The sequence below is a fragment of the Oncorhynchus keta genome, chromosome 30 (genome assembly GCF_023373465.1).
Source record: "Oncorhynchus keta strain PuntledgeMale-10-30-2019 chromosome 30, Oket_V2, whole genome shotgun sequence".
NCBI classification, from domain to species: domain Eukaryota; kingdom Metazoa; phylum Chordata; class Actinopteri; order Salmoniformes; family Salmonidae; genus Oncorhynchus; species Oncorhynchus keta.
Window position 1 is genome coordinate 19,583,989 of NC_068450.1, and position 20,773 is coordinate 19,604,761.

A 20,773-nucleotide genomic window follows, 5' to 3' on the forward strand; every position below is an offset into this window, starting at 1 on the left:
GGGTTATTCTGACAAGTTCACTATGACAACTGACACACACCCTGGCTGACTGGGTTATTCTGACAAGTTCACTATGACAACTGACACACCCTGGCTGACTGGGTTATTCTGACAAGTTCACTATGACAACTGACACACACCCTGGCTGACTGGGTTATTCTGACAAGTTCACTATGACAACTGACACACCCTGGCTGACTGGGTTATTCTGACAAGTTCACTATGACAACTGACACACCCTGGCTGACTGGGTTATTCTGACAAGTTCACTATGACAACTGACACACCCTGGCTGACTGGGTTATTCTGACAAGTTCACTATGACAACTGACACACCCTGGCTGACTGGGTTATTCTGACAAGTTCACTATGACAACTGACACACCCTGTCTGACTGGGTTATTCTGACAAGTTCACTATGACAACTGACACACCCTGGCTGACTGGGTTATTCTGACAAGTTCACGATGACAGCTGACACACACTTCCTATTTCTTACTTCATTCTGGACGCATACTTCCGCTTTCAGATCTTACTGAACCCAACCCAACCCAACCTTACCTTAACTTACCCTAACCTACCCAACCCAACTGTACCTTACCCTACCCAACCAAACCCTAACCTACCTTACCCTACCCAACCCAACCCAACTCTACCTTACCCTACCCTACCCAACCCTACCCAATCCAATCCAACCCTACCTTACCCTACCCGACTTTACCCTACCCAACCCAACCCTACCTTACACTACCCAACCCTACCCTACCCTACCCTACGTTACCCAACCCAACCCAACCCTACCCAACCCAACTCTACCTTACCCTACCCAAACCAACCCAACCCTACCTTACTCTACCCAACCCTACCCTACCCTACCCTACCCTACCCTACCCTACGTTACCCAACCCAACCCTACCCTACCCTACACCAACCCAACTCTACCTTACCCTACCCAAACAAACCCAACCCTACCTTACCCTACCCAACCCTACCCTACCCTACCCTACCCAACCCAACTCTACCTTACCCTACCCAACCCAACCCTACCTTACCTTACCTTACCCTACCCAACCCTACCCTACCCTACCCTACCCAACCCAACCCAACCCTACCTTACCCTACCCAACCCAACCTTACCCTACCCTACCCAACCCTATCCAACCCTACCCTACCCTACCTTACCCAACCCAACCCTACTCTACCCAACCCTACCTTACAATACCCAACCAAACTTACCCAACCCAACCCAACCCTTCCTTACCCTACCCAATCCTACCCTACCTAACCCTACCTTACCCTACCCAACCCAACCCTACCTTAACCTACCCTACCCAACCTTACCCAACCCTACCTTACCCTACCCAACCCTACCCTACCCAACCTTACCGTACCCTACCCTACCCTAGCCAACCCAACCCAACCTTACCTTACACTACCCAACCCAACCCAACCCTCCCCAACCCTACCATACCCTACCCACCCCTACCCAACCTTACCGTACCCTACCCAACCCAACCATACCTTACCCTACCCAACCCAACCCTACCCAACCCTTCCTTACACTGCCCAACCCTCCCCAACCCTACCTTACCCTACCCTACCCTACCCAACCTTACCGTACCGTACCGTACCGTACCCAACCCAACCCAACCCAACCTTACCCTACCCTACCTTACCCTAACCAACCCTACCCTACCCAACCCTACTTTACCCTACCCAACGCAACTCCACCTTACCCAACCCAACCCTACCTTACCTTACCCTAACCAACCCTACCCTACCCAACCCTACTTTACCCTACCCAACCCAACTCCACCTTAGCCAACCCTACCAAATCCAACCCTACCCCACCTTACCCTAACCAACCCTACCCAACCCAACCATACCTTACCCAACACTACTCAACCCTACCCACCTCCATCAAATGTCCACCCAAATATCCAACTGTGTGTGTGTGTGTGTGTGTGTGTGTGTGTGTGTGTGTGTGTGTGTGTGTGTGTGTGTGTGTGTGTGTGTGTCATGTCAAGTATAGTAATAACAACATGGTATAGGTTAAGCATTCTGTAACTTAACTAGTTGTCTTGTTCTACTCACAGTACAGGAGAGTGAGAGTTTTGGCCCATCAATAGAATAGAAGCCTACTGCCATTCTATACTGTTCACATCCAAGCCTCTATCCCATCCTCCAACATCACCTCTCTCTATCTCTCACTGAGACCCTGGGTCAAAACACTCACACACAAGACAGGTCATCTGACACAGGCTACACACTCTGGTGCATCTTACCCTCTCCACTGTCCAAAATGCAGGGGATTCTGGCAACTTTATCAAAATAATACCCTCTTCCCCTTCTTCTGCTTGTTCTGCAAACTACCCTGCCTGTGACACTTCCCCTCTACGTCTCTCTGCTGGCGTGCGTCTCGAGCTGTGGTATGATGTGTAGTACATGTGTCAGTGCTGACAAAAAAAGCCTGTTCCTCTGTCAGTTTCCGGCCACCGGAAGTATGAGTGACAGTGATACTGAGTTTAGCTGTGTGTGTGTGTGTGTGTGTGTGTGTGTGTGTGTGTGTGTGTGTGTGTGTGTGTGTGTGTGTGTGTGTGTGTGTGTGTGTGTGTGTGTGTGTGTGTGTGTGTGTGTGTGTGTGTGTGTGTGTGTGTGTGTGTCAGTTATATCGACCGTATGTCAGTCTCATTGGTTATGTGTAAGTCTGGGGATGAGAGGGGTCATCATGTGATACAAACAGTAAAGCCAGAGATCATCAACTAGATTCAGCTGCGGGCCAATTTGTTCTTGAGCAGATGGTCAGGGTGCCGGAAAATAATTACAAATAGTTTGTAGACTAAAAATTGACAGCAAGAAGCTCAAACAGATGTTATATTCAACTAAAACAAAATAATTTCAAAATTCGCTTACATTTGTATACGATCCCATACAGTGCCTTCGGAAAATACTCAGACCCCTTCAAATCTTGTTATGTTACAGTCTAATTCTAAAATTGATTAAACCATTTTTCCCTCTACACACAATACACCACAATGACAAAGCAAAAACAGGTTTTAAAAAAATGTTTGTTAATTTATTTAAAAGAATAAAAAACTGAAATATCACATTTGCATAATACCCTAATAATACCCTAATAATACCCTAATAAATGTAGGAATGTATGTTATTATTGCACCACACTGCCTGCGCGCACCAACGAGCGTCTGCGTTGCCAAGGGCTAAAATAAAATACATTCCTATTTCTGACATGGATCGTGCTGCAAGTCCTGCCTCTCCCATCTCCTCATTGGTTTATAGAAGCAGGTACCCACGTGCCATCTCCTCATTGATTATACCCACGTGGGTGATTGAAAGACCAACTGTTTTGCCGGTTGTCGTGGTAATACTATGAAAGTGATGCCAATCACCATATAAGGTCAATTAAAAGCACCCTGCCAGTTGGGGAACCCTGCAGTACCCGACAATTGAAGGACACACACTCACGAGTAAGGGGCATTATTATATTACCCCCCAGTAAGTTGGCTGAGAACACATTCTCATTTACAGCAACAACCTTGGGAATAGTTACAGGGGAGGGGACGAGCCAATTGTAAACTGGGGATAATTAGATGGCCATGGTGGTATTAAGGCCAGATTGGGAATTTAGCCACACCCTTACGATAAGGTATCTTTAGTGATGACAGAGAGTCAGGACACCCATTTAACGTTCCATCTGAAAGACGGACCCACAACACAGGGCAATGTCCCCAATCACTGCCCTGTGGCATTGGGATTTTTTTTTTAGACCAGAGGAAAGGTTGCCTCCTACTGGCCCTCCAACACCACTTCCAGCAGCATCTGGTCTCCCATCCAGGGACTGATCAGGAACAACCCTGCTTAGCTTCAGAAGCAAGCCAGCAGTGGGATGCAGGGTGGTATGCTGCTTTGAAACTTGGTTGAGACATCCTTCAAAAGCTAAAGCAAGGCAGTTATACATTTCCTCTTCTCTCCTTCTCATGTTTCCTCTGGCCAGACAAATGTCACTGACCTCAAAATAAATAGTGTACAAGAACAGATGAGGAATGAAGAGATGAGGAAAGAACAGAAGAGGAATGAAGAGATGAGGAAAGAGGAGATGAGGAAAAGGAGATGAGGAAAGAGGAGATGAGGAAAAGGAGATGAGGAAAGAGGAGATGAGGAAAAGGAGATGAGGAAAGGGCGTTGAATTCTAAGTAAAAGTTTATTTTCCACCAGTCTCTGTCATTAGGCTACAAATTACTAAGCTCGATATGAACAGTTTGTTTGTTTATACTCTGCATGTTGTCCTATAACACAACAAGACAGACAGACATTCCTTTTATGGTCATGCCTATATAGGTCATAAATCTCCCCTCCTATTTGGTACATTCCATGCGTCATTGTTTACAGCAAAATGACACATGTCAAGTTTTTCTTCCTCCGTATTCAAACTGAATAAAAGTGCTTCATATAACGAAAACGAAACTAACTACCGAACTGAATACACACCTGAAACTGACGTTGTAGTTCTGTGGCAGTTTGACTTCGGTATCACACTCACATCATGGCATTTTAAATATCAACTCTCTCTTCACGTTTTATAGCCATTGGTCATCTTTCCCGTAGTGGTGACTTTAATACTAGTGATATTGTTGTGCACCAAATTTAGAATATTTTCGGTGTTGCAAATCGTCAGGTTTCGAAGTGGGCATTATTATGTTACTAAGTAATAACATAACATTACTAGTAAAAAACTGAATCATAACAACATTAATTATTAATAACATAGCGTTACTTAGTAATATCATTACTTAGTAATAACGTAACATACTAGTAATAAGTAAGACAGCACTACTTAAAGGAATTACATGTTAGGTAACGTTACTTATAGTAATAATAAGTGGCATTTGTTCTAGTACAACATATTGTGAATGTCCTGAGGCCTCGGGACTCTATATGCGACAAATCACTGTGTAATGAGAAGTAGTATTGTACTGATAGAGTTTTGACTCTAACCAACACAGGCTATGGCCTGAGGGTTGATACGTTATCGTTATCGTGATCCCATCATAATCAGGTCACAGTTAACCTGATTACCCACCCACATTTATAATTCCTCCATTTTGGGAAATAATGCTCTGGGAGTTTGTTGAAAAACCGTATCTTCTTTGTGTGTGTGTGTGTGTGTGTGTGTGTGTGTGTGACTCTACTGTACTGTACTCAGAGTGACACCCAGAGAGCTTATAAAGAGCTTATGCTTATACTGTACTTCTGTTGTTGAACTAACCACCCTGACCCTGTGGTCTTCTCCGTTTCCAGCAAGAGATCGCCCTACTGGCTGTCTGCAGGGCCTCTCCTAGGGCCTTTTTTAAACTATGGTATTAACTGATCAGAATTGTGTTTATTATGTGTAATTTCGAAATAAGTTAATATGATACAATAAACTGGTTTCTCAGTGCCATTTGTGTGTTGTGCAACTTTCCACCTCCAGATGGCAGTAAAGTCAAGTGTTTCATGCTATATCAGCCTGAAGTTGCTTTGTGATCATAGCTAGACTTTAATCATCCGTACTTTGTTTGGCATTCATTTAGCATCACAGTGTGTGGTGTGTCCAGTCCAACATCAAAAGAGCTACTTGATTATCAGGTTTTGCATAGAAAATGATGTTTCTTCATTGGTCATTTAGTGTCAACTGTCATAAAACATCATGGCCGCCGATGTTGTGCTGTGTGAATAACTAATCTCTCATTAACATCATGTTGGCTCCAACATCAGAGCCAGCAGCCTGTATTTTTTACAAGGCTTTTTATAGAGTCCCACTCTCACTATGAAAAGTGCCACTGAATAACAAGTGAAACAGAGCTGTAAACAACCCCTGGAGGAAAGGGGACAGGCAGAGCAAGGTGAGGGAACGAGACGGGCTGACTGAGGGTGTGTCCCAAACCAAATGGCACCCTATTCCCTATATAGTGCCGTACTTTTGGCCAGACATATGTGGACACTAGTATTATGCACAGCAAAAGTAGTGCACTATGTAATGAATAGGGTAGGATTTTGGACAAAGCTACAGTGAGAAAGAAGTAACAGAGAGAGGGATCAAGGAGACCTTTCCTGAGTATCTCTGTCACTATGGTAACCAGAGTTTGGTCGGGGAGGGGGGGGGCACACAGAACCACACACGAGCATCACTTCATTCACTGTGCTGCTGATCGATCAGTAGAGAGGATAGGGGAGGACTGTTTATGTAGTTTGTGTCGTTCTCAATAAAGATTGGATTTACAGTAACTCCCCCACCCCACCCACTCCCACCCCTTCACCCCTTTACTGCTGCTGGCTCCTGCATTCTCCTATAAAACACTGCAAACATAAAAACCCACAAGCACTTAAGAGCTGTCTTAGTGATGGGGAGGAGGGTGGGTTGGAGGGTAAAACATCCTTTTCTTTACACCCCTCAATCACTCCATCCGACCTCAGCGGAGAGAGAGAAAGAGATTGAGGGGAGGATATATTGTCTCTGATGGGCTATTTGATTAAGATGGATTACGCAATGAATTGTGAATTGTCATTGGACTGATGAGGTGAATGTGTGTGGTGCCCAACTCTATACTCTGGTAAAGTCAACAAGCTTTTAGTTTTGTAGTTGTTTTAAATTGCATTTATTTATTTAGTTTATTTAAATTAAACCCACAGCTCAATTTAGACTACCTGCTGTCAGACAGTTTGAGTTATGGGAGGTATGGGTAGGGGCTAAATGTTCTCGTTGATTAGATTCCCTGGTCTCCAGCCTCTTAGGGGGTGTGAGAGATAAGAGTCCCCTGGTTGCCGTGGTGAACCCTCACCGTCACTGTGGCAGCAGTAGCTCAGATACCAGGCAGACAGACAGACAGACAGACGGACGGACGGACGGACGGACAGACAGACTGCTTCCCTCTCAGTGAAGGGAGGTCATCTACAGCAAAGGCCCAACAGGTAGACTACCTCCCTACTTATCTACACTGTACTTAGGGCTACTGTTTTCATCACTGGCTGCTGGTTATCCTATACCTCTGGCTGTAGGTGTTATAACGGACTGCTATCTCTACTCTACTGGCTGCTGGCTGGCCTATATCTCTGGCTGTAGGTGTTATAACGGACTGCTATCTCTACTCTACTGGCTGCTGGCTGGCCTATATCTCTGGCTGTAGGTGTTATAACGGACTGCTATCTCTACTCTACTGGCTGCTGGCTGGCCTATATCTCTGGCTGTAGGTGTTATAACTGACTGCTGTCTCTACTCTACTGGCTGCTGGCTGGCCTATATCTCTGGCTGTAGGTGTTATAACTGACTGCTATTTCTACTCTACTGGCTGCTGGCTGGCCTATATCTCTGGCTGTAGGTGTTATAACTGACTGCTGTCTCTACTCTACTGGCTGCTGGCTGGCCTATATCTCTGGCTGTAGGTGTTATAACTGACTGCTATCTCTACTCTACTGGCTGCTGGCTGGCCTATATCTCTGGCTGTAGGTGTTATAACTGACTGCTGTCTCTACTCTACTGGCTGCTGGCTGGCCTATATCTCTGGCTGTAGGTGTTATAACTGACTGCTATTTCTACTCTACTGGCTGCTGGCTGGCCTATATCTCTGGCTGTAGGTGTTATAACTGACTGCTGTCTCTACTCTACTGGCTGCTGGCTGGCCTATATCTCTGGCTGTAGGTGTTATAACTGACTGCTGTCTCTACTCTACTGGCTGCTGGCTGGCCTATATCTTCTTTTTTTTTTTAAATGTAACCTTTATTTAATGAGGCAAGTCAGTTAAGAACAAATTCTTATTTACAATGACGGTTTACCAAAAGACAAAAGGCCTCCTGTGTAGATAATAATAAAATATAAATACAGAACAACAGACACATCATGACTAGAGAGACGACACTACATAAAGAGAGACCTAAAACAGCAACATGGCATGGCAACACAACATGATAACACAACATGGTAGCAACACAACATGGTAGCAACACAACATGGTAGCAACACAACATTGTAGCAACACAAAACATGGTAGCAGCACAAAACACAGTACAAACATTATTGGGCACAGACAACAGCACAAAGGGCGAGAAGGTAGAGACAACAATACATCAAGCAAAGCTGCCACAACTGTCAGTAAGTGTGTCCATGATTGAGTCTTTGGATGAAGAGATTGAGATAAAGCTGTACAGTTTGAGTGGTTGTTGCTGCTCGTTCCAGTCGCTATCTGCAGCGAACTGAAAAGAGGAACAACCCAGGGATGTGCTTTGGGGACCTTTAACAGAATGTGATTGGCAGATCGGGTGTTGTATGTGGAGGATGAGGGCTGCAGTAGGTATCTCAGATAGGGGGGAGTGAGGCCTAAGAAGGTTTTTAAAAATAAGCATCAACCAGTGGGTCTTGCGATGGGTATACAGAGATTACCCGTTTACAGAGTATAGAGTGCAGTGATGTGTCTTATAAGGAGCATTGGTGGCAAATCTGATGGCCGAATGGTAAAGAACATCTGGCTGCTCGAGAGCACCCTTACCTGCCAATCTATAAATTATGTCTCCGTAATCTAGCATTGGGTATGATGGTCATCTGAATCAGGGCAAGTTGGCAGCTGGGGTGAAAGAGGAACGATTACGATAGAGGAAACCAAGTCCATATTTAACTTTAGCCTGCAGCTTTGATATGAGAGAATGGCAGTGTACCATCTAGCCATACTCCCAGGTACTTGTATGAGGTAGGGTGTACATGCACATTTCCACATATCATCAACAGTTAAACAATCAATGCATGATGGCAGAGGGCAGGGAGAGCCCTGCCGTGTTGATTTATGACATTTGAATGTGCATTACATGGCAACCTGAAGCTCGAAGTAATCACACCTAGGGTTGCACATAATGGGGGATGTTCAGAGGTAGAAACTTTCTGTGGGAATAAATGGGAATAGATGGGAATTAACGGAAATATATGCAAATGAATATGAATACCATTTATATGTCGATGTTTTTTGCATTGGACATATTTACCATATCATATGGAGACAGAAACATGAACCTTTTACCTTGTCATAAGTAGACATAATTGCAAATTATTAAATCCTTCCAATAGAAAAATAAATGTTAGTTACAAATGGAACTTGAATTAAATCAGTTGACTCTTCACATGGGATGATTTCACTGAACAACAAAAGAAAGGGAATATTGAATGATCCCCAATGATCCATCGCATCTCCAAAAAACATTTTCAAAATACATCTGTAAAATGAAAGTCTAGAAACTAAAGCTTTGGTTGTCTTCCTCTCAGGCTTCCCTGTCTTCTCCCTGAACCTCCTCAATGTCCACCTCTTGAACATCAGACTCTGAGGCCTCATCTTCACTGTCACTTTCCAACCTTGTTGAGGATGGTTCGTTGTCAGGCTCAAAAAGCCTCAAATTTGCCCTGATGGCCACACATTTTTCAAACCTTGTATTGGTCAGCCTGTTGCGTGCTTTGGTGTGTGTGTTCCCAAACAAGGACCAGTTACGCTCTGAGGCGGCTGATGTTGGTGGGATTTGGAGGATGATGGAAGCAACAGGGGAAAGAGCCTCAGATCCACAAAGCTCCTTCCACCAGGTGGCTGATGAGATATGTTGGCACGACAATACTTCCATATTGCATCTCCATCCCAAAGCCCTTGCTTGGAAGTGTACTTCACCAGACTACCAAGAACCTTGCCCTCATCCAGGCCAAGGTGGCGAGACACAGTAGGGATGACACTATAGGCCTTGTTGATCTCTGCACCAGACAGGAGGCTCTTGCCAACATACTTGGGGTCCAACATGTACACTGTGGCATGGATGGGCTTCAGGCAGAAGTCTTTATGCTTTTTGATGTATTTCAGACCTGCAGTTTCCTCTGCTTGGAGGAACAGCAGGCAGGGCAGTACAGATTTCTTCTCTTACATCTGCAAGCAGAGTCTGAACATCAGACAGGATATGACATTGTCTCCCTCAGTCCATGCAATGGCTACTGCTATAGGTTTTAGGAGTTTTAGGCTGCTTACCACTCTCTCCCAAAATACATCATCCAGGAGGATCCTCTTGATGGGGCTGTCCATATCGGCATACTGTGATATGGCCATTTCTTGGAGAGACTCCTTCCCCTCCAGGAGACTGTCAAACATGATGACAACACCACTGGTGTGTGTTGCTGGATAACTTCAATGTGGTGCTCTTATTCTTCTCACTTTGTTTGGTGAGGTAGATTGCTGCTATAACTTGATGACCCTTGTGGTCCTTCTGTAGCTCAGTTGGTAGAGCATGGCGCTTGTAACGCCAGGGTAGTGGGTTCGATTCCCGGGACCACCCATACGTAGAATGTATGCACACATGACTGTAAGTCGCTTTGGATAAAAGCGTCTGCTAAATGGCATATATTATATTATTATTATTACCCTTCACATACCTAACCCTTTCCATGGCTCTCTTTTAGAGTGTATCCATTGTTTTCAGTGCCATGATGTCCTTGAGGAGCAGATTCAATGTATGAGCAGCACAGCCAATGGGTGTGATGTGAGGGTAGAACTCCTCCACTTTAGACCAAGCAGCCTTCATGTTCACAGCATTGTCTGTCACCAGTGCAAATACCTTCTGTGGTCCAAGGTCATTGATTTCTGCCTTCAGCTCATCTGCAATGTAGAGACCGGTGTGTCTGTTGTCCCTTGTGTCTGTGCTCTTTTAGAATACTGGTTGAGGGGTGGAGATGATGTAGTTAACTATTCCTTGCCCACGAACATTCAACCACCCATCAGAGATGATTGCAATACAGTCTGATTTCTCTATGATTTGCTTGACCTTCACTTGAACTCTGTTGAACTCTGCTGTCACGTTGGCATGAACGATTCAGGAGACAGGCTCAGGAATACGTAATCATTTTTTTTATTAAGCCCAAATTACGGTCTGCCTTGTAAAGGCACGGGGACAACGACTGAACAAACACGTAACAAAAACACAGGGTTGAAACCCAAACCAAAGAGCTTAGTACCTTGAGTACCTCAAGTAAATATGATTAACACATGGGACGAAACCCGTAATCATCTGTGCAATCCACAAAGGCATGCATGCCCAAAACACACAGCACAGGTACTCACATGCACCAACGGACATAGTAACAATAATCGACAGCCCAATGGAAACCAAAGGGCACACTTATACCCGTACTAATAAGTGGGAATAGGGGACAGGTGTGCGTAATGAAAGTTCTGAAGGGATCCGTGACATCTGCATCCAGCAAATTAGTAGATAGCGCATGTCTGGTTGGAGGGGTGTATGCTGGGTGAAGAACATTCAGAAATCTTTTCCAATACATATTGCCTGTGAGCATCAGAGGTGAACAAGTTGAGTACACAGCTCGAGCAAGACATTCATCAGCATTTCTCTGACTAAGTTCCTCCATTGAGTAAAAAAATTATTACTGATTCCAGGAGGATCATGAGCTGTTGCTATCGATAAGGTGTCTGATTCATCATTTTCACCTCGAATAGAAGTAGAGGGACTTTTGTCAGAGGTTGCTTGTTGTGAGCGCAGAGGGTACTTTATGCACCTGGCCAGATGATTCTGCATCTTTGTTGCATTCTTCACATGATTTGACACAGTATTTGTGTATGTACACAGCCTTTCTTTCTACATTAGCTGCAGTGAAATGTCTCCACACATCAGATAGTGCCCGTGGCATTTTCCTGTCAAGATTAGGAAAAAAAGGAGTAAAAAATAAACAAATACAATTCCATGTACAGATAAATAGTTAAGCAGTTAGATTAAACAACTCCCTTGTAAGATATATGTTTTAAAATTAAACATGTATGGAAACAGGTGAATTAACACTCCTCAGTTAAGAAGCTCACGCAAGCTAAAACCACCCACATGGTAGCAAAAATGAACGAGCAGAAATTGTTAACAAGTTAGAAATGATTTAAACACACTTTGCAGTAGGCCACTATTTATTAGTTAACAAAAAATAATGTACAGTATGTCACATAAAATATATTCACCCCACCCAGTATTGTAATCAAAACTTACCAGAAAGCATGTAGTCCTTGGCTCAGACAGTGTAGTAGTGTGGCTCAATAGCATCTCATTAGTGTGCAAGATCTTGAGTATCAGCTGTACATGTGATGGAAGAAGGCACTGTGATTGCAGAGGGTTGCAATTCCATTGAATTGGGGATAGTTTAACCAAAATATGCCACAATATCTAGAATTGCCTTATGTGTATCCCACAAAAAAGGTTCACTAAGCTAACTTTTCTGGAAATTTACTGGAAAGTTTCCAATCCCTTTGCAACCCTAATCACACCTGTGGGGATATGGGAATTCTTCTTACCAAACCACACAGCCTTTGTTTTTGGAGGTGTTCAGACAGGGTTATGGACAGAGATGGATTGTTTTCCAACACCTTTGAATAATAGGGCAAAATAGAAATAGGCCTATAAGAGGATTAGGATCAGTTTGATCTCTCCATTTAAATAAAGGACAAACCGTGACTGCCTTCCAAGCAATGGGAACCTTCCCAGAAAGGAGAGACAGGTTAAAAAGGTCAGAGATAGGCCTGGCAATGATAGGAGCAACAACCTTAAAGAAGAAAGGGTCTAAACCATCTGACTCGGATGGCTTTTTGGAGTCACCTTTAAGGAGCTCCTCGGACTCAGTGACCGCCTGCAGGGAGAAACTTTGTAGCGTGGCAGGGGAAAAAGAGGGAGGATCATTGGGGGAAGTTGTATTAGAAGGTGTGGGAGATTAAGAAATGTTGGACTGGCAAGGAGGCATGGCTGAGTCAAATAGGAATCCTGACTTAAAGAAGTGGTGATTAATGAGATCAGCCATGTGCTTCTTGTCAGTAACAACCACATCATCAACATTAAGGGCAGTTGTGAGAAGGAGGTTTTATTCTCCAGGTCTTTAACCGTTTTCCGGAACTTCTTGGTGTTAGACCAACAGAGAGGGAACTGCTCCTTAAAGTAACTAACTTTTGCCTTCTGGATAGCCTGAGTGCATTTATTTCTCATTTGCCTGAACGAGAGCTAGTCAGCCTGAGTATGCGTGTTCTGAGCCTTTCGCCAAATGCAATTCTTGAGGTGGAGTAACTCTGCAAGATTACGGTCGAACCAGGGGCTGAACCTGTTTTTAATTCTCATTTTCTTTATGGGGGCGTGTTTGTTAACAATACCACAGCAAATATTAAAAAAGAAGGTCCAAGCGTCTTCGACAGAGGAGATCAAGCTGATTCTATACCATTTTACAGAGGCCAGTTCATGAAGGAAGGCTTGCTCATTTAAGTTTTTTTGCAAGCGTCTATGACCAATCAGGACAGGTCGTTTCACTGAGCAGCCATTACGAACACTAAGGTCATTACATAAAACACCAGACTGATACCTATCATGATTATTTGTCAGGATCACATCAAGGAGAGTAGCCTTTTCTGGGTGTTTGGATTCATACCATGTGGGATTGGTAATAATCTGAGAAAGATTTAGGGAGTCCCATTGCTTTAGGACTTGGTCAGGTGGTTTAAGCATGTCCCAGTTTAGGTCACCTAGCAGGACAAATTCAGACTTAGTGTAAGGGGCCAGGAGAGAGCTTTAGGACAGGTAGGGTACAGGCTGGTGCTGATGGAGAACAATAGCACCTAGCAACAGTCAACAAAGAACTATTTGAAAGTTGAATGCTTAAAACCAACAAATCAAATTGTTTGGGGAGAGACTTGGTGGACGGCACCCACCTTTGGAAAATCTTCTTGCCGAAAAATGTTATAACCTGAAAGGTTAACTTCAGTATCCAAAACCCTCTTTCTTAATTAACCACGTCTCAGTAATGACCAGCACATCTGGATTGGAGCTGTGAACCCACACTTTCATTGATCAATTTTATGTAATAACCTTCTAGTATTAACATGTAGAAAACCCAGGCTTTTACGAGAGCAGAAATCCGTGAAGCAGATATCAGAGCAGAAACCAGAATTGGGGCTGTAGATGGGCCAGGGTGTACATGCACATTCCAGATATCATCAACAGTAATACTATCAATGCACGGCAGAGGACAGGGAGAGATCTGCAGTGCAGAGGACAGGGAGAGCTCTGCAGTGCTGATTTATGACATCTGAATGTGCATCAGATGACAACAAGATCATATTATACAGCAATTTCATCAGGTAACATGAATACAAAGCCAGCGAGAGGTGGTTAGAATGGAATGGGAGGCCTAAAGTCTGTGTAACCAATAGAGAGTTAGAGTCCTGAGTGTGGGAACAAACATAGTCTGTCAGACGGTTGGGTAAACAAGAAAGTTCATAGTCAACAAAGCATGCAGGAGTCGAGGCAAAATGCACAACAACAAAAATAGATATAAATTTCGACTAGCCATTGTAAGTCACTCGACCCAGCAGTGCGTGTGTGCTGGAGGTTGTAGGTATTGTAACTGACTGCTATCTCTGCTGTGGTTTCTGTAGTGACTTCAGGCTTTTTCTGTCAGTTTTAGTTAGTGTATCTCTAACTGTGAATTCTCTACTGTAGGCCAACTGTATCCACACTGTAGTTATAAAGTTTGTCTGTCGACCCACATGCACACACGCATTCCGCTCGGTCAGACCACCATCAGCAACCACTGCAATGCTGAAGCACTCCAAAACGGACAGACAAATTATCCCAGAATAATTTACAGCGGTCTGATTTATATTTCATTTAAATGTTTGACATTGACAAGTTAACAGGAGCCCCCAGAGTCAATCCCTAATGACCGGTATGTGGGTAAACAAAGCGGTGGGGGAAAAGGGAATGAGTTTGCAGATCGCCCATTCATAGCAATTATCTCTCCCCTCTGTAAAGGCTTCCCACCCCCCAATCAATCGCCACTTTAGCTCGAATGGAGGAAGTGAGAGCCTCATTAGCCTGATTGGCCCAGTGCAATGTGGAAATTTCAGAAAGGAGTCGGTCTGCTCATCAGCACAGTGCTCATCAAGGCTGCGTTAATTAAGGCTGAGTTTATCAAGGCTGTATGCTTTGTTGTGTGATCAACTGAGCTAGGCCTATTTATTTTTTATTTTATTTAACCTTTATTTAACTAGGCAAGTCAGTTAATAACAAAACCTTCTTTACAATGTCGGCCTAACAAAAGGCAAAAAGACGTCCTACGGGGAAGGGATAAAAAAAAATATATATATATATTAAAGTACAAAACATCATGACAAGAGAGACAGCTTATACCTTAATTAGTATGTTCTAGGGCTGTCCCCGACAAAATAACTATCTTGGTCAACCGAAAGTCCACTGTTCTTTCGACCAATCGATTGGTCAACATTTTTAAACATGCATTTTTCCGTATACAGACACACCCTATGTGTTTTGAATCAAATCAACTATATGCACGGACCTTCTCTGATGCTTTGAGCCAGGGGTCACCAACCTTTTCTGAGTCAGGCTCACTTTCGCTCAGATTTATTTTAACCCTGACTTAAAAAACATAACCAATTTAAAACAGTTCATTAGCAACAAGGTTTGTGCAGTAAGCTATATATAGGCCCACATTATGCTTGAATTGCCCTGCCAATGTTATTCTTCTCAGAGCATTCAGGGTTTTGTTTTAGGTATATGTAATAAAAAATGTAATCTTTATTTAACTAGGCAAGTCAGTTAAGAACAAATTCTTGTTTACAATGACAGACTACTGGGGAGAGTGGGTTAACTGCCATGTTCAGGGGCAAAATGACAGATTTTTACCTTGTCAGCTCGGGGATTCGATCCAGCAACCTTTTGGTTACTGGTCCAACGCTCTAACCACTAGGTTACCTGCCGCTCCATATGATCACACTGGTAATAGACCATGTGTTGTATTACTTGTGAGGAACAGCTGAGAGAGCATAATAATTTGCTTTGTTTTTACTGGCCTGATGACCTGCATCTGGTCAGTCTGAGGGGCAGGAGGGAGCAGTGACGAGTTTGCCTCTCACCCGACTCACCGTCCCTCGTCTCTCCCTCCTTCTGCTGAGAAAAAGGTACAGAGTCTTCCAGCAAATGGCGAAACTGAGGTCACACTGCATTATGTAGAAAGTGAAATATTCGTTGACATAAAAAAAATACACAAGCAGCAAATAATATCACAAGCTATCGTGTTGACGGTGCTGAATAACAATCTAAACATGTACTTACTCATAAAAACAGCAGCTCTTTGCTCTCTCTTGTCATGGTCTACCGTCTCTTATGACCGAAAAAAGAGCTTCTGGATATCAGAACAGAGATTACTCACCTCAAACTGGACAAAGATTTTTCTTTAATGAGTCCAACGCAAAGGATATACTGCTTCTCCAAAACCAATCCCAAATCCCAATCATTCGCGTGAAGAAAATAAAGAAATACAGGGGGTGGAGATCGGGGTGCCTTGTGAGAATTCGTCGGTGAGTGGGTAACCTGCCTCTAACATCTGTTCTATTAGCCTGTTCTATCACAGGAAAATAAACTGGATGATCACCATTAGAGACCAATGGGACTGTAAAAACTACAATATCTTAAGTTTCACAGAGTCGTGGCTGAACGACGACACATACAGTTGGCTGGGTTTACCGTGCATCGGCAGGACAGAACAGATATGTCTGGTAAGACAAGGAGTGGGGGTGTGTGTCTTTTTGTAAATAACAGCTGGTGCGCAATGTCTAATATTAAGGAAGTCTCCAGGTATTGCTCCCCTGAGGTATAGTACCTCATGATAAGCTGTAGACCACACTATCTACCAAGATAGTTTTTATCTATATTTTTCATAGCCGTCTTTTTACCACCACAAACCAATGCTGGCACTAAGGCCGCACTCAAGGAGATGTATAATGCCATAAGGAAACAAGAAAATGCTCATCTAGAAGTGGCACTCCTAGTGGCCAGGGACTTTAAGGCAGGCGAACTTAACTCTATTTTACATAATTTCTACCAACATGTCATATGTGCAACCAGAGGGGAAAAAACTGTAGACCACCTTTACTTCACACACAGAGACACATCAAAGCTCTCCCTCGCTCTCCATTTGGCAAATCTGACCATAATTCTATCCTCCTGATTCCTGCTTACAAGCAAAAACGAAAGCAGGAAGTACCAGTGATTCGCTCAATGCGGAAGTGGTCAGATGACGCAGATGCTACGCTACAGGACTGTTTTGCTAGCACAGACTGGAATATGTTCCGGGATTCATCCAGTGGCATTGAGGAGTATATCACCTCAGTCATCGGTTTCATCATTAAGTACATTGATGATGTCGTCCCAACAGTGACCGTAAATTATTTAAAAAATGTATTTCACTTTTATTTAACCAGGTAGGCTAGTTGAGAACAAGGCAACATCCGCACCGAGCTAAAGGCTAGAGCTGCCGCTTTCAAGGAGCAGGACACTAATCCGGATGCTATGCCCTCAGACGAACCATCAAACAGGCAAAGTGTCAATACAGGACTAAGATTGAATCCTACTACACCGGCTCTGGTCGGATGTGGCAGGGCTTGAAATCTATTACGGACTAGAAAGGGAAACCCAGCCGCGAGCTGCCCAGTGACACGAGCCTACCAGACAAACTAAATGTATTTTATTTTTATTTATTTAAAATTTATTTCACCTTTATTTAACCAGGTAGGCAAGTTGAGAACAAGTTCTCATTTACAATTGTGACCTGGCCAAAATAAAGCAACGCAGTTCGACACATACAACAACACAGTTACACATGGAGGTAAACAATCATACAGTCAATAATACAAGTCTATATACGCTGTGAGCAAATGAGGTGAGATAAGCGATACTATACAATATAGCAAGTAAAACACTGGAATGGTAGATTTGCAGTGGAAGAATGTGCAAAGTAGAAATAAAAATGAGGGGGTGCAAAGGAGCAAAATAAATCAAATACAGTAGGGGAAGAGGTAGTTGTTTGGGCTAAATTATAGATGGGCTATATACAGGTGCAGTAATCTGTGAGCTCTGACAGCTGGTGCTTAAAGCTAGTGAGGGTGATAAGTGTTTCCAGTTTCAGAGATTTTTGTAGTTTGTTCCAGTCATTGGCAGCAGAGAACTGGAAGGAGAGGCGGCCAAAGGAAGAATTGGTTTTGGGGGTGACCAGAGAGATATACCTGCTGGAGTGCGTGCTACAGGTAGGTGCTGCTATGGTGACCAGCGAACTGAGATAAGGGGGGACTTTACCCAGCAGGGTCTTGTAGATGACCTGGAGCCAGTGGGTTTGGCGATGAGTATGAAGCAAAGGCCAGCCAACGAGAGCGTACAGGTCGCAGTGGTGGGTAGTATATGGGGCTTTGGTGACAAAACAGATTGAGTAGGGTATTGGAGGCTATTTTGTAAATGACATCGCCAAAGTCGAGGATCGGTAGGATGGTCAGTTTTACGTATGGCAACTGCTTGGCATCTGACCTTAAGGCTCTACAGAGGGTATTGCGTACGGCCCAGTACTTCACTGGGGCCAAGCTTCCTGCCATCCAGGACCTTACCCGGTGTCAGGGTAAGGCCCCAACAATTGTCAAAAACTCCAGTCACCCAAATCATAGACTGTTCTCTCTGCAACCGCACGACAAGCAGTACTGGAGCGCCAAGTCTAGGTCCAAAATGCTCCTTAACCTCTTCTACCCCCAAGACATAAGACTGCTGAACAATTAATCAAATGGCCACCTGGACTATTTACATTGACCCGCCTTGTTCTTACACTGCTGCTACTCGCTGGTTATTATCTATGCATAGTCACTTTACCCCTACCTACATGTACAAATTACCTCGACATACCTGTACCCCTGCACATTGACTCTCTACCGGTGTCCCCAGTATATAGCCTCGTTAATGTTATTTTATTGTGTTACTTTTTATTTAATTTTTTACTTTAGTTTATTTAGTAAAGATTTTCTTAGCCTTATTTCTTGAACTGCATTGTTAAGGGCTTGTAAGTAAGCATTTCATGGTAGGTCTTCTACACCTGTTGTATTCGGCGCATGTGACAATATTGTAGATGAGAAATTATAAGAATTAATGGTATATGGTCTACTGGGGATATATGTAATGGGGAATTGAAAGACACTAACAATCAAATGCAAACAATTCACACAATGAAGTTATGAAGGGGCGGCAGGTAGCCTAGTGGTTAGAGTGTTGGGCCAGTAACTGAATGGTTGCTAGATTGAATCCCTAAACTGACAAGGTAAAAATCTGTCGTTCTGCCCCTGAACAAGGCAGTTAACCCACTGTTCCTAGGCTGTCATTGTAAATAATATATCTTTCTTAACTGACTTGCCTAGGAAAATAAAGGTTCAAAAATAATAATCATTGAAACAAAGAATGTGCTCAAATTGTTGGAGAGAACGCATTCTGGAGAGAGATTAATGCTTGATCCGAAAATGTGGTCGAAGGCGCAGTATGGATGGTGTGACCAATTGCAGAGCCTCTGGAGGCATGCAGAGGCCAAATTAAGTACAGCATTGCCATGTGCCTTCCAAATTTTGTAACAATGCGGAGAGCTCCATATAGCTCCGCATTGACATGATAGGTTGACAGTAGATGGGGGGCGGGAGGTCCTGTATGAACACAAACTCACTTCCTTGACAACTTCATTCATATCAACTTTGCTCAGCAGATCTGCGTTGCTCCACAAAGTGAAAGAAGTATGAATGCCCTGACTTCTGCAGAGGCCATATCACCGTAAATTCAGCGTGACCAATGCAGGGGTGGGATTGACCATGGAGCACCTTTCAGCCACACTCCCCTTCTTCTTGGACTGTGACATCCCCCAGCCTCTGCAATGGATTAAAGGCACTGCAAGGCCAATCTGTTTTTATGGTGATATGGCCTCTGCAGAAGTCAGGGCATTCACACTTCTTGTGCTTTGCAGCGCAGTGCAGAGCTGTTGTGAAGGAAACCAACTCATTTACCATTCATTACTACCTCACAAGTTCTACTCAATGCCTGTGTTTCACTACTTATTTATTACATATATGAATGATAATTCAGGCTCTCAACTACTTTTTTGAAATCACCCACTGGTATTTGTGTATGTTTTTTATTTCAGCGTTAAAACTAAAGGGAGGCTTGCCAGAATCTGAATATGGGATGCAGGGGGGAAAGTGGGAGGGCAGAGCAACATGACAAAGACAGCCTACTTTACTGTACTCAAGGGGAGGGAGAGACCAATAGCTAGACTTTGTTTTAAAGTTCTTGTTTTGGATCAAAATGGGGCTTAGGTGGTGGACGTGGCATGGGCGTGGCCAATTGTGCGCTCGCCGACCGAAGAAGCCCTCCTGTTGGCCGTGGTGACAAAATGTTGCTGTTTTAAAGAAAAGCTCTGCAATTCTACACATTTTGCCATGTGGCGGAGATACAATGTTGCAGCTTTAAAGCTAATTTACTGCAATTCTACACATTTTGCTGTGGCTTATGCTATTTGAGTGACTCAAACATTATAACAAAATGGACACATTATTAGCCTATCAAATACAAGGCACGGAAGGGCGAGTGGTCGAGAAGGCGAGTCTCAAGTCCGAGTCACCAATGGTCAAGTCCAAGTCGAGTCACAAGTACTCGGGACTCGAGTACTACAACACTGCTGATGACCATAACCAATATTGCCACAACCTACATGGATAATATTGTGATCAATGCTCTCATCGTCGTTCAACCCCTTCGGCATGCTGGACCTGTCTTGCTAATTCTTAGAGCTAGCAAACCCTCTTCAGAGATGATAAACAGCTCTCCTGATGCTGAAGCAGTGTGTGCATCCCCTGTG

General features: G+C 43.8%; 1 protein-coding gene across 2 annotated transcripts in view; it reads right to left on the bottom strand.

Moving 5' to 3' along the window:
- Nucleotides 1–2,439, bottom strand: part of LOC118363247 (fermitin family homolog 3-like) — a 24,962-nt gene extending 22,523 nt beyond the window's left edge. The window contains exon 1 of one of the 2 annotated variants that reach the window (XM_052486880.1): nucleotides 2,286–2,439. The gene's annotated coding sequence lies outside the window, so the exon portion shown is untranslated. Of the gene's footprint in view, nucleotides 1–2,094; nucleotides 2,120–2,285 lie in introns of those variants that run through there. The other variant, XM_052486879.1, reaches the window with a different exon arrangement.
- Nucleotides 2,440–20,773: the final 18,334 nt, after the last annotated feature.